This window comes from Sus scrofa, chromosome 1, assembly GCF_054392235.1.
Source record: "Sus scrofa isolate SSC_HxYL_T2T_F1_AM1 chromosome 1, Sscrofa_HxYL_maternal_Yorkshire_Landrace_v2.0, whole genome shotgun sequence".
NCBI classification, from domain to species: domain Eukaryota; kingdom Metazoa; phylum Chordata; class Mammalia; order Artiodactyla; family Suidae; genus Sus; species Sus scrofa.
Window position 1 is genome coordinate 272,313,246 of NC_139383.1, and position 27,730 is coordinate 272,340,975.

The following is a 27,730-nucleotide window of genomic DNA, read 5'->3' on the forward strand; positions in this document are numbered from 1 at the left end:
AGTAATATGAATTATTTAATACTGCAAAATGTTTCTCAGCTGTCATGCATAATGGTGCTGAATAGTATGTTAATTAGCGAATGTCACTGGATCCTCCAACTGGAATTCAAAATGAAATAAAAAAAATGGACATCCGATGCTCTGAGAATTTAATACATAAGTATCTATTTCACACAGGCTCTCAGAACGATTTGTCAAACTAATTAATTTGTATTTTCTCTTAGCGAAGTGCTTCTGCTGTTCACATTCTTTCCATAGCAAAGTCTGTCTGACATAAGAGCACAACCCACACACCTACACAGCATTCAGGAACAGTCACCTTTTATTTAGAGGAGAAAGGAGGACAAGAGCAAGAGATGTAGAGAAGCATCTCCCTGGGGCTCAAATGAAGTTAGAGGCACAAAAGGGACATATTTAAAGTTACAGATGGTACTATGCCAGTGCTGAGTGCGGCGACTTGATAAGGATACCCATATGGTCTTTCATGAACTTATTTTCTCTATCTCTCTGATAGGTGGGGCTCTCTTAACTAGTGGGGCCCATGCGCCCAGTTCTAAGGCTGGTACTGGCTTTTATCATTCAGTGTCCACATGCTTAGATGGTCCTCCTGTTTCCCAGTTGGGTACCTGTTCCCACAGCTGTTCCATCATTCTGCCACCAGTTCCAGTTTTCTGTAGGAGTTAATACCATGAGGGAGGGGAGCTAGCACTCTAGCTCCTTTTCTTTTTTTTTAATATTTAAAATTTTTTTATTTTGAAATAATTTTGATTTACAAAAATTTGCAAAGATGGTACAGGCTTGGGTATACTCTTCCCCAAGCTTCCCTGAATGGTAATATCTTCCATAATCCAGCGGCATTTACCAAAACCAAGAAATTGCCGTGAGTGCAACACTGTGAAAACATCACCGCAGACTTTATTTGGATTTCAACAGTTTTTTCGCCAGTTCCCTTTCTCTGTTTCAGGATATTACACTGCATTCAGTAATCATGCTCCCTTGGTCTCCAAGCTGTGACAGTTTTTTCTTTGTCTTCCATGGTCTTGGCGGTTTTGAAGAGTCCTGGTCAGGTAGTTTATAGGCTGTCCTTCAATTTGAGTTTGCCTAATGTTTGGGTTTGCCATGATTACATCAGGAATATGGAGGAAGAAAGTCACAGGGATGAACTGCCTTTTTCATTGTATCCTATCAGGAGTCCATGACAGCAACACGACTTATGACTGGTGACCTTAACCCTGAGTGCTCACTTGGCTAAAGTGGTGTCTCTGGTTTCTCTAGTTACTTGTATCTTTCTTTCCATACCCTGTTTTTTGGAAGAAAGTCACCAAGCCCAGCCAGCACTCCTCTAGGGGTGGGGAATGTATTTTAAAACTGCATTCATGGAGTTCCCATTGTGGCTCAGAGGTAACAAACCTGATTAATATCCATGACGACGCGGGTTGGATCCCTGGCCCTGCTCAGTGGGTTAAGGATCCACTGTGAGCTGTGAGCTGTGGTGTTGGTGGCAGATGCAGCTCGGATCCACATTATTGTGGCTGTGGGTGTGGTGCAGGCCAGCAGCTACAGCTCTGATTCAACCCCTAGCCTGGGAACTTCCATATGCTGGGGGTAGGCCCTTAAAAAGACCAAAAGAACCCCCAAAACATATCTGTATTCTATCATTGCTTATTTAATATCCCTTCTTACTACTCCCCACCTCCCACTTCTGGAAGTCCACTTAGCTCCTGAGCCTTTGGAAGAGTCTGTGATACACATCAACTTAGTTCTTGGCTTTTCCCACTATATTCGAAGTCACTTTTTCTGCATTCCAGTGTCCACAGTTTTATTGCTGTTGTCTCCTTTTCTCTTCTTTCTGGATTTATGAGTTTATGGGTTTTAAAAATATACCTTTACTGTGGTTTTAGTGGAATTTCAGAGGAAGTGAAATTGAATTATTATGTTGAACTTGCCATCTTTATCTGGAAGCCTTGGGGAAAACATTTCTTAATTATTAAAACTGACATTTAATCTGCATTATTTGCCATTTCTTTTTTTGTCATAATTCTACCATTGATATAATCTGTGGAATCATTGAATGCCTTTGTTTTTGGTACTATTGCTATGTTTCATAAAACATTGTGATCAGTCAAAAAACGCAATTCACAGCTAGAGAAATTAGGCTTCTAGTATTGGTTGATGTTATTGGCAGTGGTTATCAAAGGTAAATTAGAGTTAACTGCTGTAAGTGAGGTTTACACAGAGTCTAGAATCTTCCTTTTACATGCCCAGTTATTAAGTTTCAAAAAATAAAGCAGGCTAGGATACCTCAGGAATCAAAATTTGAGTCACTTGTCCAGGAAAAGATCTTTAACTGACTTACACTGGGCAAAGGCAACCATAGCTTAAGTGAGTAGAGGAGGGGAGTTAAAATGTCCGCTGTGGGGGTAGTTCCCTTCGTGGCACAGTGGAAACGAATCTGACTAGGGTCCATAAGGATGTGGGTTCAATCCCTGGCCTCACTTAGTGGGTCGGGGATCCAGCATTGCTATGAGCTGTGGTGTAGGTTGCAGACGCTGCTCTGATCCCACAATTGTTGTGGTTGTGGTGTAGGCCGGCAGCTGCAGCTCCTATTCGACCCCTAGCCTGGAAACTTCCATATGCCATGGGTGTGGCCCTAAAAAGGAAGAAAAAAAAATTCCACTATGGCTTCTTGGCCATTTGTGTAAATGAGGACTGTAGCCTTCTGTATATGTGCTCTCTTTCTCTTTCCTTTCCTTATCTCTCATCGTTCTTCTTCTTTTTAAAAAGGCATTTAAAGAGCAGCTTTAGGTGTAATGAAATAGGAAAGTACAGAGATTTCCCACATACAGGCATATCTTGTTTTATTGTGCTTTGTCAATACTGTTTTTTACAAATTGAAGGTCTGTGGCAACCCTTCATTGAGCAAGTCGATTGGTGTCATTTTTTTCCAACAGCATTTGCTCATCTCTTGTCTCTGTGTCGATTTTTGTAATTACGCAGTATTTCAAGCTTTTTTTTAAAATTATTATTACATTTGTTATGGTGATTTATGATCAGTGATCCTTGATGTTAGTATTGCAGTTATTTTGGGGAGTCACGAGCCATGCTCATATAAGATGGTAGGCTTAACCGATAAATGTTCCCTGTATCTCTCTCTCTCCTTGGGCCTTCCTGTTCCCTAAGACACAACAATATTGAAATTAGGCCAGTTAATAACCTCAGAATAGTCTCTAAGTATTCAAGTGAAAGGAAGAGTCACATATTTCTCACTTTAAATTAAAAGCTAGAAATGATTAAGCTTAGTGAGAAAGGCACAGGGAAAGCTAAGATAGGCCAAAAGCTAGGCCTCTTTCACCAGTTAACCAAGTTGTGAATACAAAGGAAATGTTCTGGAAAGAAATTAAAAGTGCTACTCCAGGAGTTCCCTGGTGGCTTAGCATATGAAGGATCTAGTGTTGTCACTGCTGTGGCTCTGGTTACTGCCATAGAGCAGGTTCGATCCCTAGTCTGGAAACTTCTGCATGCCTCAAGTGCAGCCCCCCACCCCCCAAAAAAATGCTACTCCAGTGAACACACAAATGACAAGAAAGTGAAACAGCTTTATTGTTGATGTGGAGAAAGTTTTAGTGGTCCAGATAGAGGATCAAACCAGCCATAACATGCCCTCCAGTCAGAGTCTAACTCAGAGCAAGGCTTTAACCATCTTCAATTCCATGAAAGCTGAGAGAGGTGTGGAAGCTGCAGAAGAAAAGCTTAAAGCCAGCAGAGGCTGGTATGAAATTTAACATAAAATTTAAAATGTCTCCATAACATAAAAGTACAAGGTAAAGCAGCAAGAGTTGATAATAGAAGCTGCGGCAAAATTTCCAGAAAATCTAGCTAAGATAATTAATGAAGGTGGCTACAAGAAATTTTCACTGTAAACAAAACAGGCTTATATTGGAGTAAGATACCATCTGGGACTTTCATAACTAGAGAGGAGAAGTCATGCCTGGCTTCAAAGGACAGACAGACTCTTGTTAGAGGCTAGTGTAGGTGGTGACTTGAAGTTGAAGCTGGTGCTCATTTACCATTTTGAATATCCAGTGACCCCCTAATTCTACTCTGTCTATGCTCTGGAAATGAAACAATAAAGCCCAAATTCCAGCACATATAATTATAACACGATTTACTATTTTAAGCCCATGACTGAGACCTACTGCTCAAAAAAAATATTCTTTTAGAAATATTACTGCTCATTGACAATGCATCTAGTCACCCATGAGCTCTGAAGGAGATGTGTAATGAGATTAATGTTGTTTTCATGCCTGCTAACTGTCCATTTTTGTAGCCCATGGATCAAGGAGTAATTTCAACTATCAAGTCTTATTATTTAAGAAATATAATTTCATAAGGCTATAGCTGCTGTACATAGTGATTCCTCTGATGGATCTGGAAAAGTAAATTGCAAAACTTCTTGAAAGAATTCACCATTTAAGATGCCATTAAGAACAATCATGGAGTTCCCTTGTGGTGCAGTGAGTTAAGGATCTGGTGTCACTGTAGTGGCTCAGGTTTGATCCCTGGCTTGGGAACTTCTACATACTGTAGGCACAGACAAAAAAAAAAAAAAAAGAAAGAAAGAAAAAAGAAAAAAAGAAAGAACATTCCTGATTCCTGGGAATAGGTGAAAATATCAATGTGAATGGGAGTTTGGAAGAAGTGGATTCTAGCCCACATAGATGACTTTGAGGGATTCAAGACTTAAGTTGAAAGTAACTGCAGATATGGTAGAAGAGAACTAGAATAAGACGTGCACCTGAAGATGTGACTGAATTGCTCCAATTTCATGGTAAAACTTAATGGATGAGGAGTTTCTTCTCATAGATGAGCAAAGAGGTTGGCTTCTTGAGCTGGAAACTATTCCTGGTAAAGATGCTGTGATGATTATTGAAAGACAATAAGGATTTAGAATATTACAAAAACTTAATTCATAAAGCATCAGCAGGGTTTGAGAAGATTGGCTCCAATTTTAAAAAAGTTCTAAAATGCTAAAAAAAGTTCTAGAAGTTTTAAAATGCTATCAAATAGCATAGCCTGCCACAGAGAAATCATTCGTGAAATTAAAATTCAGTTGGTATGGGGAACTTCATTGTTGTCTTGTTTTAAGAAATTGCCGATTTGGGGAGAGAGGATTAAGATGGTGAAATAGAAGGACTGGAACTCAACTTTTCTCCTAAAAACAACAAAATTCACAAGTAAAGGCTGAGCAATCTCCACCCAAATGGACTGGAAACCTTAAAAAAGATACCCTACTCCAGGATAAAAAGAGGAGGCCACATCAAGAGGAGGGGCGATTTCACAATATAAACAATCCCATTCCTCCTGGGTGGGAATCTCCACAGACTGAAAACTAACTGGTTCACAGAGAGAGACTCACCTATAGGAGTGAGAGTTCTGAGCCCCACATCAAACCCTCGCGTGTGGGGATCTGGCACTGGGAGAAAGAGCCCCTGGAGCATCTGGGGGTTGTGTGCAGGAGCTCCACAGGACTGGGGGAAACGGAGACCCCATTCTTAAAAGGCACACACGGACTTTCACGTGCACTGGATCCCAGGGCAGAGCGAAGTCTCCATAGGAATCTGGGTCAAACCTGACTGCAGTTCTTGGAGGACATCCTGGGAAAACAGGGGTGAATGTGGCTTGTTGTGAGGGATGGACATTGAAAGCAAAGCTCTCGGGAATATTCAGCAGTGTGCCTTTCTCTGGAGGTGGCCATTTTGGGAAAATCTGGCCCCACCCATCAGTCAGCACTGAGAAGCCCCAGGGCAAACAACAATCCAGGTGGGATCACAGCCCTGCCCCTCAGTAAACAGGCTACCTAAAGACCCTTCAGGCACACAGCTGCCTCTAAGCCCATCCAGAGACTAAGCCCCACCCACCAGAGGGATTAGAATCGGCTCCACCTACCAGTGGGCAGGCATCAGCCTCTCCCATCAGGAAACCTATAGCAAGCCCTGTACAAACTTCAGCCACAAGGGGGGAAGATACCAGAAGTAAGAGAGGCTACAACCCTAGTATCTGTAAAAAGGTCACCACACCAAAAACCTATAAAAATGAAAAGACAGAGAACTATAACTCAGATGAGGGAGAAAGGAAAAACCCCAGAAAATCATCTAAGTGATGGGATTCTCAGCCTCCAGGAAAAAGACTTTAGATTGTTGATGCTGAAGATGATGCAAGACATTGGAAATAAACTGGAGGCAAAGATGGATAACTTACAGGAAACACTGAGCAAAGAGATACAAGATATAAAACTTAAACAAGAAGAGATGAAAAATACAATAACTAAATCAAAAATTCACTAGAAGCAGCTAACAGCAGAATACAGAAGGCAGAAGAACGAATAATCGAGGTGGAGGAAAGATTAGAAGAAATTATGGATGCAGAACAGAAAAGAGAAAAAAGATTGAAAACAAACGAAGAGAGTCTCAGAGAACTCTGGGACAACGTGAAATGCTCCAACATCCGTATTACAGGGGTACCAGAAGGAGAAGAGAGAGAGAAGGGGACAGAAAAAATATTCCAAGAGATAATAGCCGAAAACTTCCCTAATATGGGAAAGGAACCACTCACTCAAAATCAGGAAGCACGAGTACCATATAAAATAAACCCAAGGAGGAATACACTGAGACACATATTAATCAAACTAACCAAAATTAAAGACAAAGAGAAAATCTTGAAAGCAGCTAGGGAAAAGAAAAAGGTAACATACAAGGAAACCCCGATAAGGTTATCAGCAGATTTTTCAGCAGAAACTCTGCAGGCCAGAAGGGAGTGGCATGATATACTTAAAATGATGAAAGGAAAAAACCTCCAACCAAGATTACTCTACCCGGCAAAGCTCTCATTCAGATTTGAAGGAGAAATCAAAACCTTCACAGATAAGCAAAAGTTGAGAGAATTCAGCAACACTAAACCAGCCTTACAACAAATACTAAAGGAACTTCTCTAGGCAGAAAAGAAAAGGCCACAGTCAGAAACAAAAATGCCACAAATGATAATGCTCACCAGTAAAGGTATATATACAGTAAAGATAATGAAATCATCCATGCACAATTATACCACCAAAATCAGAAATCATGAGAAGAGGTGGGTACAAATGTGGGACACTGGAGATGAACTTGCAATTAAGAGACCAACAACTTAAAACAATCTCATATACATATAGACTCTTATGTCAAAACTTCAGAATAACTGCAAACCAAAAATCTACAATTGATGCACAAACAAGGAATCTCTGGAGAAGAAATATATCTCATAGTAAATAAGTGCATAATCCACCATGAAGGGGGTCATTTGACATCATTCTTGGAATGCTGAAGTCTTCTTAGATCTGATTCTGATTTCCTCTCCATCAAAGAATTTATGATAATTATAATTAAATAATGCCACTGTACAATTAAATAATACAGTTCTACAATTGTATTGTTAATAACCATTTCTCTCCATGGTACAATGTAAGGTCTATAATGTCTTGTTTATCACATCACCTAGAATGGCGTAATGCCAATATTGAAGAATCCATAAGATGCAACAAATTGTGAGGACATATTTATATAGTGACACTGTTTTTTAACCAATTTATGCATTTTATATTTTACTTATTTTCAGAGGGTGTATTATTTTTGTTATTCTTACCAGTTAAGTTATTCTTTTTATTATGCTATATAAAATATTTAATGGTATAAAAGGCTTTCTTCTTTATAAGTTTTAGTTGCATAATATACACAATTTTAGTATAATGCTAATTTTTAAAGAAAAATTGAAATGTAATAGATAATACTAAGTAGTAAAGATGAAAGCCATACAAAATGGGATAAAGTATAGAATAAATTTCCTATTTGTCTCAGCATATTTTCCATTCCACTTCTCCAGTGGGAGTCACTTAATCTGTTTCTTAAGATCCATGATATAATAATCTGTGTGAATGTAATTGTGTTTAAATATATGTATTTTATTCTGTAAAAAAAATAAAAATAAAATTTCAAAAAGAAGAAATTGCCATCCTGACCTTCAGCAACCACCCCCCTGTTCAGTCAGCAGTCGTCAATATTGAGGCAGGACCCTCTACCAGCAAAAAGATTACAACTCACTGAAGGCTCAGGTGATGGCTAGCATTTTTTAAAGCAGTAGTGTATCTTTTTAATCAAGGTAGGTATATTCTTTTTTTACATATACTACTGTTGCACACTTAATGGACTACAGTGTGGATAAACATAACTTTTATATGCACTGGAAAAATGAAAACTTCATGTGACTTGCTTCATTGCAGTATTTGCTTTACTGCAGTGGTCTGGAACCAAACCTGCAGCATCTGTGAGGTATACCTGTACTCCCTGGCCCCACATATGCATAGCCTCCACTGTGATCAACGTCACTCACCAGAATGTACATTCGTTACCAAGGATAAACGTACACTGACATGTCATAGTCACCCAAAGTCCATAGTTTACGTTGGGGTTCACTCCTGGTGTACATTCTTTGGGTTTGGACAAATGTATGACATGTATCCATCAGTACAATATTCAGAGTATTTTTATTACCTAAAAATTCTCTGTGTTTTGCCTATTCATCCTTCCCCCATTCCCTAGTAACCACGGATCTTCTTATTGTTTTCGTAGCTTTTTCTGAGTGTAAGGCCACACCTGTGCCCTATGGAAGTTCCTTGGCCCGGGATTGAATCTGAACTGCAGCTGTGACCTGTGCCACAGCTGCAACAATACCAGATCCTTTAACCAACTGCCAGACTGGGGATTGAACCCACTCCTCCACAGCAACCCGAGGCACTGCAGTCGATTCTTAACCCACGGCACCATAAAAAGTGTTTTATGCTGTTTTGATATCAGTTATGTTTATCATTTAGTGACTCAGCTGCAATTTTTTTATGCATCTTAATAATTTTTATTGCTTTTTCAATAGGTAATGCATCTTCTCATCTCAAAAAACAAAATAAAATAAAGAATGTATATTGAAAATTCTCCCTCCTGTCTCTGTCTACCTTGCTCTTCCTTGCTCTGTCCCCCATTAGTAACCATTTTTACTAGCCTTTTTGGTGTTTTTTTAAGCAAAAAGAAACATATATTCTTATTCTTCTCCTTCTTACATAAAAGATAATACACTATTTACACTGTTCTGTACTCTACTTTCTTCATTGACTAATGTATATAGAGAGTTTTATTCTTTTTTACAGCTCCATGGATGTCCCAGTTTGTTTAAGCAGTTCATTGTAGAAAATGACTGAGGTTTGTTTCTCATTTTTGGCTTTGCAAACAGCACTGTAATGAATAACTTTGTATAAACTTCATTTTGTAGGCATGTAGGTGTATTTATATAAATACCCAAAAGTAGGAGAGTTGCATAATATTGACTTAGTATTACAGTATACCTAGAATGGGATTAGCTATCATCTGTTTTAACAGTCAGGGTCAGCCAGGAAAATAGCAACCACTTCTAGTATTTACAACAAAGAAAATATAATGAAGGGAAGTGGTTGCCAGGTGATAGAAGAACTGAGAACCTAAGTGAAAAAATGAAGCAGAAGAGCCACAGCTTGTAGCCTGTAACAAAAGTAAGAAGCCTGTGTTACTGAGTCTCAGAGCTGGAGGGTGGAGTTTAGGACCTCTAGGGACCTGTCTAAAGGGAGCTGGGGCCACTAAGGAGGTACAGTCACTGCCAGAGAAGTGCCTGAGTTAGAAGAGAGAGGGAGAGGGAATTCCTGTTGTGGCTCAGCAAGCAGGTCATGAACTGACTAGTATCCATGAGGATGTGGGTTCAGTCCCTGGCCTTGCTCAGTGTGTCAAGGATTGAATATTGCCGTGAGGTTGCAGACACAGTTCAGATCCCGCTTTGTTGTGGGTGTGGTGTAGGCCGGTGGCTGTAGCTCTGATTATGCTGTGGGTGCAGCCCTAAAAAGACAAAAAAAAAAAAAAAAAAAAAAAAAAAAAAAAAAAAAAAAGCCAGAAAGAAGAAGAAGAGAGGGAGAGAAATATCCTGGCCTTTCCTTTTCTCCTTATCTTTCCGTCTTTCAGAAACCAGCTCATGGTGAGCATGAGCAAGACGGCTCACAGAGGTCAAGCCCCCTGCAGTCCAGAGCAGAGCAGTGGAAGGGCAAAGAATGGATTTGAGGGCAAAATCATATAGCTCATCCCTTTTGCTACTCAGCATTCAAGTTCACCCTTCTGCCCATGTTTAATACCGTCATACTTCTGCCTGTCATGCAGTGACACTCTCCCCTTCTCCCCAAACAAGATGAGGGACTTAAAGTCCCATTAGTCATTGTCTCCTTCTGGACTTCAAGATCCACTGGTGAGCCTCCCTCCTCTCCCGAAGGCCCAGAATGTGACGTTCTGTAGCCTGGTGACCTACTGAACTAAATTTTAAATTAAGTTCCACCAACACTCCATACAAAACTGTAGAAGGAAGGGAAGGGAGAAGAGTAGAAATCATTGGGTAATAAGTACATAACAAAAATATGTATTAGTACTTTGTATAATATGTATATAGTCTTTGTTGTTGTAAGAAGGTTATAGTTGATAGTGATCACTTCCCTCTTCTACCACTCAGTCTATATTTCCTTTGTTTTCAGCTAGCTCTGCAGGTGGTTGGGGTTCTTTACATCACAGAGTGACTGTCAGGATATATTCACAAGAACAGAAAACATACTTGGCTTTCCAAGAGAGAATTGAATAGAAGGACTTGGTTAAGCAGTTTTGGAGAACTGAAAAAGCCAAAAAGGGGATACTGAGCTAACCCAGAGGTAGGAAACTTATGATGAAGCTGTCTCTCCTGGGACTGGGGGGACAAAAAGAAGCTTGGAGGAGAGGACCCTGAGACTCAGAGGCTGGGCACTGGCTGACTATTGCTAATATCCCCTCCCCCCCCTTTTTTTGGTCTATTTAGGGCCACATCCATGGCATATGGAGGTTCCCAGGCTAGGGGTTGAATCGGAGCTGTAGCTGCTGGCCTACATACACCACAGCCACAGCAACACCAGATCTGAGCCACATCTGCAACCTACACTACAGGAAACAGCAATGCCGGGTCCTTAACCCATTGAGTGAGGCCAGGAATCAAAACTGCATCCTTATGGTTACTAGTTAGATTCATTTCCGCTGAGCCACGACCAGAACTCCTGCTGATATCTTTGATTAGGCATGATGAGGCTAGTTCTCGGAGTCCCCCCCCAAAGCTAAATATTACAGTTTATAACCACTTGTCAGGAAGGGAGTGTATCCTTTCTTCCTCCTCCACTTTGCAGAATCAAACAGGAAGTCAACTGGCAAAGTAGGAATATTGCTCTCATAGTCCCAACCCTAGCGTCACCAAGCAGAGTATAAAAGTGTGGGTTTGGCCTGAGAGACAATGGTGTAATAACTGGGACAGCTCATCACTTTGCCCATTATCTGTACACAGCTTTCTACATACATTTCAACTTCCTTACAGCAGTAATAAATTTCAGGTTTTCTTTAACAAGATATAACTGTCCTTTGTAGAAATAGGCACTCTGACCTTTTCCACACACAAAAAAAGGTTGCAAATGTCATTTTATTGCTCTCTGATGATGTGAATTACTCAAGTTCAGACTCCCTCTTGAATATTCTGTAAGCTAAAGATGAAACTATGAAGTTAACCACTGGCATTAATTCTTACAATTAATTAAAAGAAGAAAAAAAGAAAGAAGAATTATTTTGTGTTTACACAAATACATAGATACACACATATACAAAAATACCTTAAGGAGGAAAATAATGTTTATGTGTTAGTCCTTTCTTCTCTCTGGTCATGAGTCTGTAGTTGATATTTGTAACTTCCTTCTTCCTCTACTGATTTCATGTTTCCTTTGCTCTGAGCCAGCACCTGTACCAGGTGGAGTGATCTAAAACTTCATTCCTGGAGTTCCCGGCATGCGGTTAATGAATCTGACTAGCATCCATGAGGACGCAGGTTCGATGCCTGGCCTCGCTCAGTGGGTTAAGGATCCAATGTTGCCGTGAGCTGTGGTGTAGGTTACAGACGTGGCTCAGATCTCACGTTGCTGTGGTTGTGGTGTAGGCTGGCGGCTGCAGCTCCTATTTGACCCATGGCTTGGGAACCTCCGTACGCTGTGGGTGTGGCCCTAAAAAGTGGAAAAAAAAATAAATAAAATAAAACTTTATTCCTGAAGGTTCTGGATCTTAATTGGTCCTATCTCTTCATGGTTACTGGGTTTCCCACTAACTTTTGCAGTGAGAATATAGAGCAGAAAATAGATATATGTGACACAAAGGAGACAGAATTGACTTGGTGACTGACAACAGTAGGGTAGGAGGAGAGAGAACAAGAATCTATATTTTTGTTAAACATTTCATACAAATGTGACACAGTTCTGGTTTACGTTTGAGTGAAGTGAGATCTGGGCTTAATGTAGAATTGTCAAGTGTCCAGGTTTGCCCCAGACTGAAGGATTTTCTGGAACCTAAAACCTCTTGCATTAAAATGGGGAAGGTCCCTTGGAGTTCCCTGGTGGCCCAGCAGGATAGGGATCCGGCATTGTCTTTGCGTGGCTCAGGTTGCTGCTGTGGTGCAGGTTCGATCCCTGGCCTGGGAGATTTTGCATGCTGAGGGCATGGCAAAAACAATGGCAACAAAACTGAATCAAACCAGGGAAAGTCCCTGGCAAACCAGGATGAGTTGGTCACCACATCCTACTATGAACTGGCAAAAGCTAATTAGTGACAGGAACTTTTTGGCATGAATGTCGAGGCACCTTCTGGGATAACCAGGTCTTAAGGGCGTGAACAGTTAATATGCCTTAAGTTTGACCCAGTAAGAGAGCCTTTACTGGTGAAGAGAAATGCTGATTCTTAAGTCTCTGTGGTAGCTGTCATTCAAATCTATCCTCAGTCTTTGGAACCCATGGATACAATGTGTTCTCTAGGGAGAGAGGAGGTTGGGGGTAAAATCTATGACCCCTGCACCCAACAGAGTGAAACCCAGAGGGGACAGATTCTTTCTCTCCGCAGACCACTCATAGCTCTAGAAACTTGGGGGCTTCAGTGCACTGGTGACTTCAGTTAAAGATGGATTTGGAGGTTACAAGGAATGGGAGGAAGAGCTTGGTAATGTGGACTGGCACACGGAAGCATAGAATACTTAGCAGGGCAGAATAATATTTATACAGATGGGCATAAATCAGTCAAATTTAAGTTATTACAGCAAAACATAACATCAACAGGCTGGGGAGTAGGGAGGCCTGAGGCAACTTGGCAACGCTTAGACTTGAAGCAATTCCAGTCCAGAGGAATGGGTTAGGGTTACTTTCCAAATATTACCAATGATATTGTGCCATCTAGTGTTACTTTTCATGTACTCCTTTGTGCTAGTTAAAGGATTAAAAAGCCAGTGAATTAAGAATCTGAGGACAGTTTCTAAAGTCATCAGTCATGTGTTCTTTTGTTTATCAACAAGTACTGCCTGAATACCTTCTATATGCCAGTTACTTTTCTAGGTGTTGGAAGTACAGCTATGAACAAAACGGACAAAACATCTGAACCCATGGAAGCTTACATTCTTATGGGGAGAAAGACAATAAATAAGTAAAATATATAGTATGCTATATAGTTATGAATGGTAAAGAGAAAAAATAAATTAAAGAAGGAAGAATTAAGTTTAAAAAAATTTGGGGGGGGGTGGGACTTGATAATTTTAGACCAAGTGATCAGGGAGGCCTCACCGAGAATATGACCTGTGAGTGAAAGACGGAGGTAGTGAAGGAGCATGTCAAGCAGACGAAATAATGCAACGGCCCTGAGGTGAAAGTGTGCCTGGTGAGTTCAAGGAACAGTGGGGAAGAGTAGACTGAACTAGGGGGACAGTGTTAGGAGATGAGGGCATTCAGGGTCACAGCAAGGACTATTACATTTATTCTAAATTAGATGGGAAATTATCAGAGTTTTGAGCAGGGGTATGGTCCTATGTCCAATTTAATATCATCACCTTGGCTGGATGTGTTAAGAAGAGACTGAAAGGAAGCAAGGGCAGAGGAGAGTGGCCAAGAAGGCAGAGTGGAAGTACCCTAAGCTCACCTCCTCTTAAGAGCACACCAGAATCACAGCAATCTGCATAACCGTCATCGCTGAAAAAGACTGAAACCTACCAGAATAGATTGTCTACAAATAGAGACATAAAAGAAGGAACTACAGTGAGACCAGTAGGAGAGGTGGATTTGTGATATAGTCAGATCTCACACCCCCCTGGGTGGGCAACCCACAAACTGGAGAAAAATTACATTACAGAAGTTCTCCCAGGGGGGATAGAGTTCTGAGACCATGTCTGGCCTCCCAACCTAGGAGCCCGGCACCAGGAAGAGGAGCCCCCAGAGCATTTGGCTTTGAAGGTCAGCAGGGTTTGATTGCAGAAGCGCCACAGGATTGGTAGAAATAGAGACTTCACTCTTAAAGGGGGAGCACAAAGCCTCATGTTCGCCAGGACCAAGGGCAATAAATAAATAAATATGCTGCTAAATAACAATGGATCACTGAAGAAATCGCAGAGGAGATAAAAAATATCCAGAGACAAATGAAAATGAAAAACACAATGATCCAAAACCTATAGTTTATTGTGATACAAACTTACCTCAGGAATCAAGAAAAATCTCAAATAAGCAACTGACCTTATGCCTAAAGGAGCTAGAGAAAGAAGAACAAACAAAAGCCAAAGTTAGTAGAAGAAAAGAAACCATAAATTCAGAGATAAATGAGAATGAAACTTAAAAAGAGAGAAAGTGTCAATGAAACTAAAAGCTGTTTCTTTGAATAGATAAATGGAACTGATAAACCTTTATCCAGAGTCATCAAGAAAAAAGGGAGAGGGCCCAAATCAGTGAAATTAGAAATTAAAAAGGAGAAGTTACAGAAATTACGACTCATAAGAGAGTACTACAAGCAGCAATATAACAATAATATGGACAACTTGGAAGAAATGGACAAATTTTTAGAAAGGCACGATTTCCCAAGACTGAGCCAGGAAGAAATATAAAATATGAACAGACCCATCACAAGTACTGATATTGAAACTGTGATTTAAAAACTTGCAACAGGGAGTTCCCCTGGTGGCACAGTGGGTTAAGGATCTGGCATTGTTACTGCTGTGGCTCAGATTGCTGCTGTGGTGGGAACTTGATCCCTGGCCTGGGAACTTCGACATCCATCCTGCCAGTGCGGCTAAAGAAATAAAAATAAAAAACAAAACCTTCCAAAAGACAAAAGTCCAGGATCAGATGGCTTCACAGCTCATACAGCTTAATATAAAAAGCCCAACCAACCCAGTCAAAAACATGGGCAGAAGTCCTAAATAGGCCTTTCTCTAAAGACATACAGATGGCCAACAGGCGCATGAAAATATGCTCCATACTGCTAATTACCAAAGAAATGCAAGTTAAAACTACAATGAGGTATCTCCTCACACCTGAGTGGCCATCATCAAAAATTCTGCAAATAGGAGTTCTTGCTGTGGCATCAACAAGCATCTTTTCATGTGCTTTTTGGCCATTTATATATATACATATATTTGGGAAATGTTCATTCCATTTGTAAATTGGGTTGTTTGTCCTGTTGTTTGAGATGTGAGAATTATTATTATTATTTTTGGTTTTGTCCACACTTGCAACATGTGGAAGTTCCCAGGCCAGGAATCTGTGCCGCAGCAATACAATGCTGGATCCTTAACCTACTGAGCTACCAGAGAACTCCAAGAATTCTTTTTTTTTTTTTTTTCGTCTTTTTGCCATTTCTTGGGCCACACCCGCGGCATATGGAGGTTCCCAGGCTAGAGGTCAAATCAGAGCTGTAGCCACCAGCCTACTCCAGAGCCACAGCAACGCGGGATCCGAGTCGTGTCTGCGACCTACACCACAGCTCACGGCAACGCCGGATCGTTAACCCACTGAGCAAGGCCAGAGATTGAACCCGCAACCTCTTGGTTCTTAGTTGGATTCGTTAATCACTGCACCACGACAGGAACTCCCCAAGAATTCTTTATATAGAAGTCTAGAGCCAGGAAGATACTAGACTTATCAGATAAATTATTTGCAAATATTTTTTCCCATTCTGTGGTTGTCTTTTAACTTTCTTGATCATGTCCTTTGATACACAAAAGTTTTGAACTTTGAGGGGGTACACTATATATTTTTTTCTTTTTCGCTTGTATTTTTGATGTTAAAGAAACCAGTGCCAAATCCAAGGTCATGATTTATCCTTATGTTTTCTTCTAAGAATTTTAGCGTTTTATCTCTTATATTTAGATGTTTGAATGATTTTTATTTTTGTAGAAGGTATGAGGTAAGAGTCTAGAGTTATTTTTGTGAAAAGATATTTTCCCCTTCTACTGAAATTCTTTGAGATATTCTAATTCTCTACTTCTTTTGTTTATATTTTATATTTATATTTTTTGAAACTTTAAAAGTTAAAGCAAAACTTAACCACATTAAGCTCTAATGCTTTGTTTCAAACTATAAGAGACAGACCATCACTTAGTAGAGTGTTTTAATAAAGTCATTTTTCTTATGAAATATTTCAGACATAAAAATGTGAAGACTGTTATAATGAACATGTACCAACAAATCAAGCTTAAGAAGTGAAACATTTCATTTCAAGCTTAAGGAGTGAAACGTTTCATATCTAGCCGAAGTATACTGTGTATCCCTTTCTAATTGTGTTTCTTTTCTATCACAAAGGTAACCACAATCACAAATTTGGTGATCCTTCTTGCAATTCATATCTTTATATTTTTGCCATATGTATATATCCCTAAATAGTATGTAGATTAACTTTGTGATTTATAAAGTAATATATAAATGATAGTGTATGGTATATGTCCTTCTACAGTTAGAAATGTTTTTGCTAAAGTTTTCTATTTTTCATTTGTTATGAGATAACTTGGAATTGCTTGTTGAAGCACTATTTGATGATGGATGCTCTAAAATCTTTGTCAGATAATTCCAACACCTGATTCATCTCTCTATTGGCATCGCTTGATTGCCTTTTCTTATTTAGGTTGTGACTTTTCTGCTTCTTGGTATGATGAGTGATTTTTTTTTTTTCCTGTTGTATTCTGGACTTTCTGAGAATTGAGTTATAAGACCCTATTTAAGTCTTTTACTTCAGCAAGCAGTCACCTTGTTTATGTTTAGTGCATAGTCCTTAGCTTACTTTTTTTGGCTGTGGTTCCAATGACAATATAGGTTTCAGATCCTATACAGTGCTTTTCTGGTCTACTTCGTTCACCTGGCACTAGTAGCACTCCTGCTTGAGCCTGATGATGCTGCCTGCAGGGGCTGAGTGCACTTTCCCAGGCAGCTCCTGTTAGGGGATGTGTGGGAGATGCTGGGCCATGGGGTAGTGAATGCTTCCCAGAGGCTGTTCTCCAGGGTACCATGCAATACCTGCCTAACCACTGATGGTGATGCCTGAGGTGGGTGGAAGGTGCTTTCCTAGGCTCCCCAGCGCTGCCAAGTGGTGAGCCTCTGGAGGATGGTGAGCCTGTAGGATGGTGAGTTTTTCAGGGCCTTCTCTCTAGGTCACCTGGTGCCAACAAGTTTCTTATTTGATCTGGGCCAGTACCACTGAAAGAGGGAAGCATCTACCTGGGCCTCCTTCTGTGTCTGGTGGTAGTGCTGGGGGTTCATCCTTTGCCACTGAATGGAGACCAGGAGATGCTGGATATGAGTCTCCCTCTACTGCTGAGTGGAGGGCCAGGAGACACTCAACTTGTTGGTGCTTCTGGATGGAATTAGCTGCCCACTCTTGCAGGTGCTGCTGGTGTAGGCAGAGCAGGGCCAGCCATGTATGGAGTGAAGATGGAGCTGGGATATATGGGAGATAAAAAGAAATCGCAGGGAACTCGCCACCATGTTGTTCCTCAAGTTCTAAGTTCCGTAGCCGGCCTGCCTTCCTCTTTCTACCTTTCAGAGTCCTTTTATGGTTGTCTATAATTGTTTCCAGGATTTTAAGTTGTATTTAGAGGGGAATAACAGGGAAAGTGAGTCTTTGTCATCTTGTCTAAGGCCAGAAGTCACAAAGAAATAGGCTATTTTCTTTTATAGTTTTTCCTCAGTCTATTTCCACGCATTTAAATATAAATAGCAGGAAGAAAGCTTAGAAATCTCCTCATCTACAAAACCAGGCTCATTAGATACATGTTCTATTTTTCATGTAACTGGACGGTGCTTTCTGTCACTGCCTTACAAAGGTGCCCCTTCATCCAATTACCAGTTATAGGTCCCTCGGGTCCTTTTGAGCTCTCACTGGCAATATCCTCAAAGTTCAGATTTCTACTAACAGTCTGCTCGAAGCAGTTTAGGCTTTCTCTATCACATGCTGGAAAGTCTTTCCAGCTTCCATCCACTGCCCAGTTCCAATACCATTCCCACCACCATTTTAGTGTCTTTTTATGGCATCACCTCACTTCCAGGTATGACATCTCTATTAGTTACCTATTGCTGCATAACAAATTATCCCAAAACTTGATGTCTTAAAGTAGCACACATTTATTATCCCACAGTTTCGGTGATTCAGGAATCTGGGCAGGGGTTAAGCTGGATCTTCTACTTCCGGGACTCTCACAAGGTTGCAATCAAGATGTCTGGAGATAAGATTTCACTTGAAGACTCAACTGGGGAAAGATCTGCTTCTAAACTCATTTACATGGTTGTTAGAATTTAGTTCCTTGAGGGTTGTTGGACCCTCAGTTCCTCGGTTCCTTTCTAGCTATTGGCTGATAACTTCCCCCAGTTCCTTGCTGTGAGGGACTCTCTAACATTTCAACTTCCTTCATCGAAGACAGCAAGAAAGAGGATCTGCTAGTAAGATAGAAATCACAGTCTTGGGAGTTCCCATTGTGACTCAGTGGTTAATGAATCCAACTAGGAACCATGAGGTTTCAGGTTCGATCCCTGGCCTCACTCAGTGGCTTAAGGATCCGGCATTGCCGTGAGCTATGGTGTAGGTCACAGATGCAGCTTGGATCCCATGCTGCTGCAGCTCTGGCGCAGGCCAGCAGCTACAGCTCCAGTTGGACCCTAGGCTGGGAACCTCCATATGCCTCAGGTGCGGCCATAGAAAAGACAAAAAAAAAAAAAAAAAAAAAAAAAAAAAGAAAAGAAAAGAAATCACAGTCTTATGTAACCCAATCATTAGAGTGACATCGGAGGTTCCTTTGTGCTTCAGCAGGTTCAGATCTCAACGTAGTGGGTCTTGCTCAGTGGGTTAAAGATCTGGTGTTGCTGCAAGCTGTGGTGTAGGTCACAGATGCAGCTGGGATCCAGTATGCTGTGCCTGTAGCATAGGATTGCAGGTGCGGCTCCAATTCGACCCCTAGCCTGGGAACTTCCATATGCTGTTAAAAAAAAAAAAAAAAAAGGGACGTCCCATCATCTTGGTCCTTCCATAGGTTGGAAGAAAGTCACTACATTGACCTCACACTACAGGTGGGTGGTGGTGGAAGAGGACTATACAAGGACACAAATACCAGGATAGAGGGATCATTGGGAACCTTCATAAGTCTGCCTGCCACAGTCATCATCAATATTCCTTATAATTTTAGTGTTTTAATAGCTAATAATCCTTGCCTTTTATAGACTACTTACTAAGCCTCAGTTTTTCTCCCATAAAAGAGGATTAAAATAGGAGTTCCCTTTGTGGCTCAGAGGGTTAAGAACCCGACTAGTATCTGAGGATATGGATTTGATTCCCAGCCTTCGATCAGTGGGTTAAGGATCTGGTGTTGCTGCAAGCTGCAGTGTAGGTTGCAAATGGGGCTGAAATCCAGCTGTGGCTGTGGTGTAGGCTGGCAGCTGCAGCTCTGATTCAGTTCCTACCCCAGGAACTTCCATATCCTGCAGGGGTGGCTGTAAAAACAAATAAACAAACAAAAAATAAAAGAGGATTAAAATAATAGCTTATTTTGACTTTAAAACCTCTAGTTCTTATAACTATGCTATAATGCCCCATTAATTTATGGAAACATAGTGGGTATAACTACAGAAAGATTCTGAAGGAGGTGATTACTCCCTTTCCTTAACCACTGTGCCATCCTAGCCGTGTCTTCCTTATGGGTTTTTAGCACTTATAAACTTGTAAAAGAGATATTTATGATTAGTTTTATCTCCCTTTGTTATATTGTAGGCTGCTCAAGGGCACAATATATATTTTTGAAACATCCCTGACTGTACCTGATATATTTACCATGGAATCATTAGATATCTAATTTTTTTTTCTGTTTAGAACACTTAGATATCTAATTTTTTAAAATAAAATTCTTGTAGCATTAAAAAAATGAACTCAACATATTTGAAACAATAAAAGTAAGATATATATTTGACAGAAAGTCTCTAGTTCACTTAAGTTCAATCAGATACTAGATAGAGTGCATACTAATTGAAGAGATTAATAACAAGTCAATACATATCCCAACTCTAAAAAATTGAGTAAATATTTGATGAGTGAGTTGATGAATATTTTTCCCCTTACGCATATCCTCCTTTGATAGTTTGTGTATGTGTATCTGTTTATCTACCTATCTACCTATTTATCTATTATTGTTTTCTGAACTAGATTCTGGTTGTGTTTCTTCATAAAACATCCATTTTATGCCTCAGAAAGTATTTATACATTATTTATAATATATATAGTAACATCACTGTGCATTAACATTAAATAACATTCATTTACTCTTAATCCAGCATAGGTAGATTTAGATGGTTCAAAATTGCAAGGAGAGAAACATTTTGGAAGGTTGCACGTTTTTATAAGTCTAATACAATGAAAATTCTAATAAGTTTTATATTTGAGGAATTGTTGTCATTAATTTATTATTCCACAAATCTAATGATATAACCATCAAATACTTTTTGGCTGCCATGCTATCTTAACACACTTAATTTGTGGAGGAGTTTTAAAACTTGGATCCCAATTGTATTCTGGTGATAACAGCTTAGTGGGTTTCTTGATAAAAAAAATATTTGTTTAGGTGATGCTCATATGTGCTGCTAAGTCTATTTTTGATATCTTGAATAGTTCCTTCCTGATATTCTTTAAGAAGGTCTAAAACCTCCTGGACTGTGCCACCAACAATTGCACTATGATAGTAAAAATCTCCCTCTTCAAAAGGGATGAAAGCTGCTGATTTAGGTCTCTCATAAGGGAAATTTTTAGCATTTTAAAAATACTACCATGCGCTAAGTTGAGCTCCAGAGTCTCCCAGGGTTTCCACTCCAAAGTCATCCTTGAACATCTGGTTTGCAGTCATCACGAAGAGAAAGTTGACTTCATGCTGGATGTGTTTAAGGTATAGTCATATATTCTTCTTATATATGAAATGAATGTCTTCCCATATACCACCTTTGGACACCAAAAAATACTTTAAATGTTCTAAGGGGACCTAACTCTATGGGAGACAGTGTGGTGAAATTATCCACCAAGATGTAAAAGATAACATTGTAGCCAGTCATAAAGTGCTTATTAGCAGAGTGGAGGAACTCTTGCAGGTCCTGAGCTGAAAACCTGTGAAACATGAAACGCACACAGCAGAAAAGATGTATTTTGCTGAAAATCATGAGGAAATTACCTGTCACTTAAACATGCTAACACATGTGTCATTGTTGCTTAACAACTATCAGTAGGTAAGGGTAGAGCAGTTGGATCTAGAACTTTGTGGTGAAGAAAAGAGCTACTAGATACTAATGAAAGGATTCCCAAGTAGTGTTAAGGACTCAGACATGGCTAGAGAAAGTAATTACTAAAAATAATTATACAGGTAAGCCAGAAATAATGATTAGAATTAAGTAGGAATAGCTCTTTGAATATAGAAAGACTGTGGGTGCTTAACTACATTTTTTTCAAAATTAAAAAAACAGAAAAGGAGCACCTGCTTTCCAGAAGCATGTAGTACAGCCAAGCCTATAGTAATGTTCAGCCTTCTGTAATATTTTTCCAGGACCTGTCTATTGTAAGTTCCTTCCCGTATGACTGGAGCAAGCCAGAACGTTCTCTGTTGAACAGTCAAGAAATAAATTAAACAGGTACCACTTTATTATGACAGGAAAATTTATTGTCCAAGTGATAATAGCTAATGATTATCAAGTACTTAATATGTGCTAGTCATGGTGATTAAGTGCTTTCCATTACTCTTTTAATCCTTGAATTGTCCTATAACGTAAGTACTATTATTATCCATGTTTTCAAATGAGGAAATTTAGGCACAGATTGGTTGAGTGATTTGCTTAGTATCACACAGCTAATAAATGGCAGTCAGGGCTCTATATCAACCAATTGAGCTTCAGAATCTATGCTTTAGTCATTAAACCATAGGGCCTTTTTTTTTTTTTTTTTTTTTTTTTTGTCTTTTGTCTTTTGTTGTTGTTGTTGTTGCTATTTCTTGGGCCGCTCCCGCGGCATATGGAGGTTCCCAGGCTAGGGGTTGAATCGGAGCTGTAGCCACCGGCCTACGCCAGAGCCACAGCAACGCGGGATCCGAGCCGCATCTGCAACCTACACCACAGCTCATGGCAACGCCGGATCGTTAACCCACTGAGCAAGAGCAGGGACCGAACTCGCAACCTCATGGTTCCTAGTCGGATTCGTTAACCACTGCGCCACGACGGGAACTCCCATAGGGCCTTTTGAGCCCAGGGATTTTTTTTTTCTTTGCGCTCTGCAGCTTAAAGTGGAGTATTCCACTGTCTGGACATTTCTCTGATTGTTGCCTAAAGCAGACAGCACTCTTGTATCCTTACATCTTTCTCTCCCTGCCCTCTTCATCCTTCCCCTCTTTCTTTCTCCTCTTTTCCTAGAAGATCCAAAGTATTTTCTTTTCACCTTCTCCTTAATGTTTTAGGCCCATCACTGTAAGCTGGAAGAAAATATCATTATTCCATAAAGGAAGAGTGACATTAGATTTGCTTCTAACAATAACAAAACGACAGCAGTAGTAGCAGCAGTCATAAATAGTTTGGCTGAAGGCAGGGCATTTAATCTCTTAAAGCCAATTAAGGCCTTCATTTTGGAAGGAACTGAATACAAAGTGAGAAACTACTTTGTTATTAGTGACTGCAGGTTTTAACCACAAATCCAGACCTGGACAAGGGTAGGATTTGGCAACCCGTAATAGTATATTGATAATAATATAATAACAAATTCTTCAAAAGTGACCCTCTTACTGTTTTAGCTTATATATTTATTTATCACACATTTATTTTTAGACCTCTCTGTTCTTCAAATTAATAGTCATGCACTTATATTTGACTCATAAGTCTCAAACTCCACCTTAAAACTGGCCAGATATATCCTTGTTACAGTGATGATGCTTAGAAATTAGGCATGCTACACATGCAAATCAATATCTATTTGAGAGAATGAAAGGGATTGAAGATTATCCTTCTTTCCTCGTTAGATCAGATTAAATATTTGCTTCCAGAATGAAAGATTACAAACAAAGCAATTACAAACCTTTGTTTAGAAATTGTTTGATAAAACAGAAGAGGAAGAAGAGACTTAAGAGTCATTAGATTTACATTATAGATATGAAACTCTTCACCTGGAAGGTAAACTCTGGCCAGAGGACATCCCCTGCAAAGGTGGCTTTCAGTGGACCAGATGACCTACCCTCTAGATGTTAGCCAGATGTCTTGCCTAGCCTCCCTTGTGGCTGGCTTAGTGTCTATATACAGAATGGCCCCAGCTACTTGGACTCCAGTGGAGATTATGCATGAATATCCCTCAGTGATGAGTGCCCAACCTGCCAATAGCAGGGGCCAACTCTGAGCTCACTATATGACACCATTCTTCAGGGACAGCAGCCAACTGATGGCTGCTTGATTATACTAGACCCATGATGAAAGGATAGCACCTTTCTCTCAGGGGAATGTTTCATGTTCTGGATAGACATTTGCTTTCTCTGCCTACACATCTGTCAGCTTTGTGGACTTGCAGACATCTTATTCATTGCCATCATATCGCACATAACGTTACCTCTACCTAAGGTACAGCTCATGGTGAAAATAGTATGGCATTTGGCTCACTTCCATGAAGTTCTCTGGTTTGACTAATGTGCCTCATTGTCTAGAGCAGCTGGCCTGGTAGAAGGTGAAATGGCTGGGGAATGTCTCAATTCAGTGTTAGTTCAGAGATAGTTCCCTGAAATGTTGATGTACTGTCCTACAGTACACCACTCATGCTTTGAATAAATGAGCGATATGAGGTACTGTTCCTTCCAAGGCTAAAATACATGGTCCATAAAGCAAGATGGATGTGAAGATATTCTAGCTCATGATTGCTTCTAACAACTCACTTACAGAATGTTTACTTGCCATGATTGTGACCTTAGATTCAGTAGGTTTATATCGACTAGACCCCAAGGAAGGAAATAAGTCATGGTTCTAGGAACCTGATAGCAGGTCACTGGGATTCTTCATGCTGCTTAGTTAAGAAGCAGAAAATGGGGAGTTCCCGTCGTGGCGCAGTGGTTAACGAATCCGACTAGGAACCATGAGGTTGCGGGTTCGGTCCCTGCCCTTGCTCAGTGGGTTAACGATCCAGCGTTGCCGTGAGCTGTGGTGTAGGTTGCAGATGCGGCTCGGATCCCGCGTTGCTGTGGCTCTGGCGTAGGCCGGTGGCTACAGCTCCGATTCAACCCCTAGCCTGGGAACCTCCATATGCCGTGGGAGCGGCCCAAGAAATAGCAACAATAACAACAACAACAACAACAACAACAACAACAAAAAAAAGCAGAAAATGGCATTACTTCACTGGCTGGGATGGCTGATCTTTATTATCAAGAGGCAGTTACACAATGATGGCAAGGAGGGCTGCATATAGAACCCCAGGGATTAAATATTTGCTGCCAAATATTTGCTATCCTATAATAGTCAAGGATATTCATTGAAATATTACTTACAGTAGCCCCCAAATTGCAAACAGTACAAAACCAACAGGGAATGGCTAATTAAATTGTGGTATACAGCCCTTATAAAGAATGAAATTCTCCCCCAAATGTTAATGCCAAAACCCAAAGCCATCATTAATGGCATTTTCAGGCTGTTACTAAAGAGATTTTTTCTTTTCCCTAATAAAAGAATGTTTATTAACATTCCAGGAATGTTAAACCAGATAACAGCTTTGTCATTATGAACTTTAATTGCCTAATTTTCAATAAATAGGCCCTAGGATTTATATAAAAGCCTTAAAAGTAGAAATTCCAAGTCCCAGAAACCTCAGAGGATAGCTAAAATTTGATGATGAAAAAAGATTTCTCCCATTCAAATAAAGTTATTATCATCATTATTATTATTTTATGAGCAGAATTTTTTGTTCTTACTTAGGTTTAAACCAGTCTGAGAGCTGAGGTTCTCTTGCTTCTTGATCCCTGGATACAAAGAGAAAATCAAGTTAAGAACAATCCACTCATTCAACAAATATATGTCATAGCCCTATAATATGACAGGCACTGTTTGGAGTTCTATAACTGAAAATTTAGATCAGCTCTTGCCCTCAGGAAGCTGAGAGTGGGAAAGATGCTATTAAGTAGATAATTACAATACAGAGTAATAAGTGCCAATAGGAAAACAGATCTCCATGGGACCATATAAATGAGCTATCCAAACTAGATTTGGGATTAGGGAAAACCACTTGGAGAAGAAATATGTAAACTGAGTCTGGGAGGATAAGTGCTGCATTAGGAAAGTGGTGTAGGGTGAGGAGGTTATGACCAAGGGAAGGAAGGCAAGGAACAGTACGGTTCTTGGGGGGCAGGGGAGGATATATCTTAAAAATTAACAGAGCCAGAAAGATAATACATATTCATAGAAAAATGCATATTTAATTTATCAAACATTAGTAGCTTATTATATGATAAATACTCTTATGCATTAAAATAAAGGGGTTGGAGTTGGGGTCCAGATATTTGTCATGAACTTCCTCTTAAAGATAGGATGCACCTAAGTTTTTGTACTTTTAAAAGTTAATTACATAATTAACAAGGTAATGAGGGAATTTACTTTCATAAACTGGGGATTTTTATAAAATAACTTTAAGTGACTTGTGCTTCCAGAAAAATGGAATAGTCCCAATTTCCCCTATTGCTACCACTAAGTATATCTAAAAACCCTGGTCATTATATAGAAAGCAAGCAAACGAAGACTCTGAAAGAGAAGGCAGTTCAGGTAGGCAACTTGGAACTCAAGGATCGACATGGCAATGAGTTCCCTGGGTTTTCTGCCCCATGTATCCCATATTGGGTGCAAGAGAAGTGAGCAACCCAGAAATGCTAATGAGTATAGACACAAAAAGAGCCATGAGAAAAGCCTAGTCTTTACAACTAAAGGACCAGGAAAAGGGCAACCCAGCAAGACACAAAACTTTAAATACTAATCCCTGTACCCAGCCCAATACCACAGACAAACTGTGCCCCCCATTATCCATCTCTCCAGCAAAGGCCATGTGGAGAACTTAAACTTCCACCCTCACCAGACTGTAATGAGGCTCCCCTCCCCTCCTTACTGGCGTGGAGTTGGAACAGGTTAGTGGGGGTTAGAACCTTCACCACTTCTCAGCAAGTGTGGCCATTTTCCCGTGGTCAGTGTCAGTGGAGACCCTGTGGGGAGCCTAAACTCTCATCTCATTAGTTACAAGGAACACCTCTCCACTGAGTTCCAATGGAGGCAGAATTGAGAACCTGAAATTTCACCCTTCAATTGACAGTAACAGGGAGGTGCCAACCTATTTCCCAGCTGGAGCAGTATTAGGGGATGCCTGTGAAAATACAAGATTTAAATAAGAACCAGAGTCTCATAATACCCAAAATGTTCAGGTTTCAATAAAAAAAAATGGTTGTCATACCAAGAATTAGGGGAGTTCCCGTCGTGGCGCAGTGGTTAACGAATCCGACTAGGAACCATGAGGTTGCGGGTTCGGTCCCTGCCCTTGCTCAGTGGGTTAACGATCCGGCGTTGCCGTGAGCTGTGGTGTAGGTTGCAGACGCGGCTCGGATCCCACGTTGCTGTGGCTCTGGCGTAGGCTGGTGGCTACAGCTTGGATTGGACCCCTAGCCTGGGAACCTCCACATGCCGCGGGAGCGGCCCAAGAAATAGCAATAGCAACAACAACAACAACAACAACAACAACAACAACAACAAAAGAATTAGGAATACAACTCGAATGAGAAAAGACAATAAGAAGATGCCTTGATAACACAGATATTGGTATTGTCTGACAAAGACTTTAAAGCAGTCATTGTAAAAATGCCTCAATGGGCAATTACAAATACTTGAAACATGAAAAGTAGAAAGTCACAGCAAAGAAGTAGTAAGCCAAAGATATAGAAAATCAAGGATATAGAAGATAAAAGAAGAACCAAATATAAAGTTTAGAGCTTAAACGTACAATTCCTGAAATAAAAACTAAATGGATAATCTTAACAGTAGAATGGAGAGGATGGAGGAAAAATTCAGTGAACCTGAAGGTAGAATAATAGGAATCACTCAAACTGAACCACAGAGAGGAAAATACAAACAAAAACCCACAGCATCTCAGAACATGTAGGACTGTAATGAAAGATCTAATCTTCATATAATTGGAGTCCCAGAGGGGAAGAAAGAGGATGGGGCTAGAAATTACTTTTAAAATGGCTGAACATTCCCTAAAATTTGGTAAAAGATACGAAT

At 40.1% G+C, this 27,730-nt stretch overlaps 1 pseudogene; it reads right to left on the reverse strand.

The window, feature by feature from the left end:
• Window positions 1-20,912: 20,912 nt before the first annotated feature.
• LOC146407185 (N-acetyllactosaminide alpha-1,3-galactosyltransferase-like 1) lies at window positions 20,913-24,382 on the reverse strand (annotated as a pseudogene).
• Window positions 24,383-27,730: the final 3,348 nt, after the last annotated feature.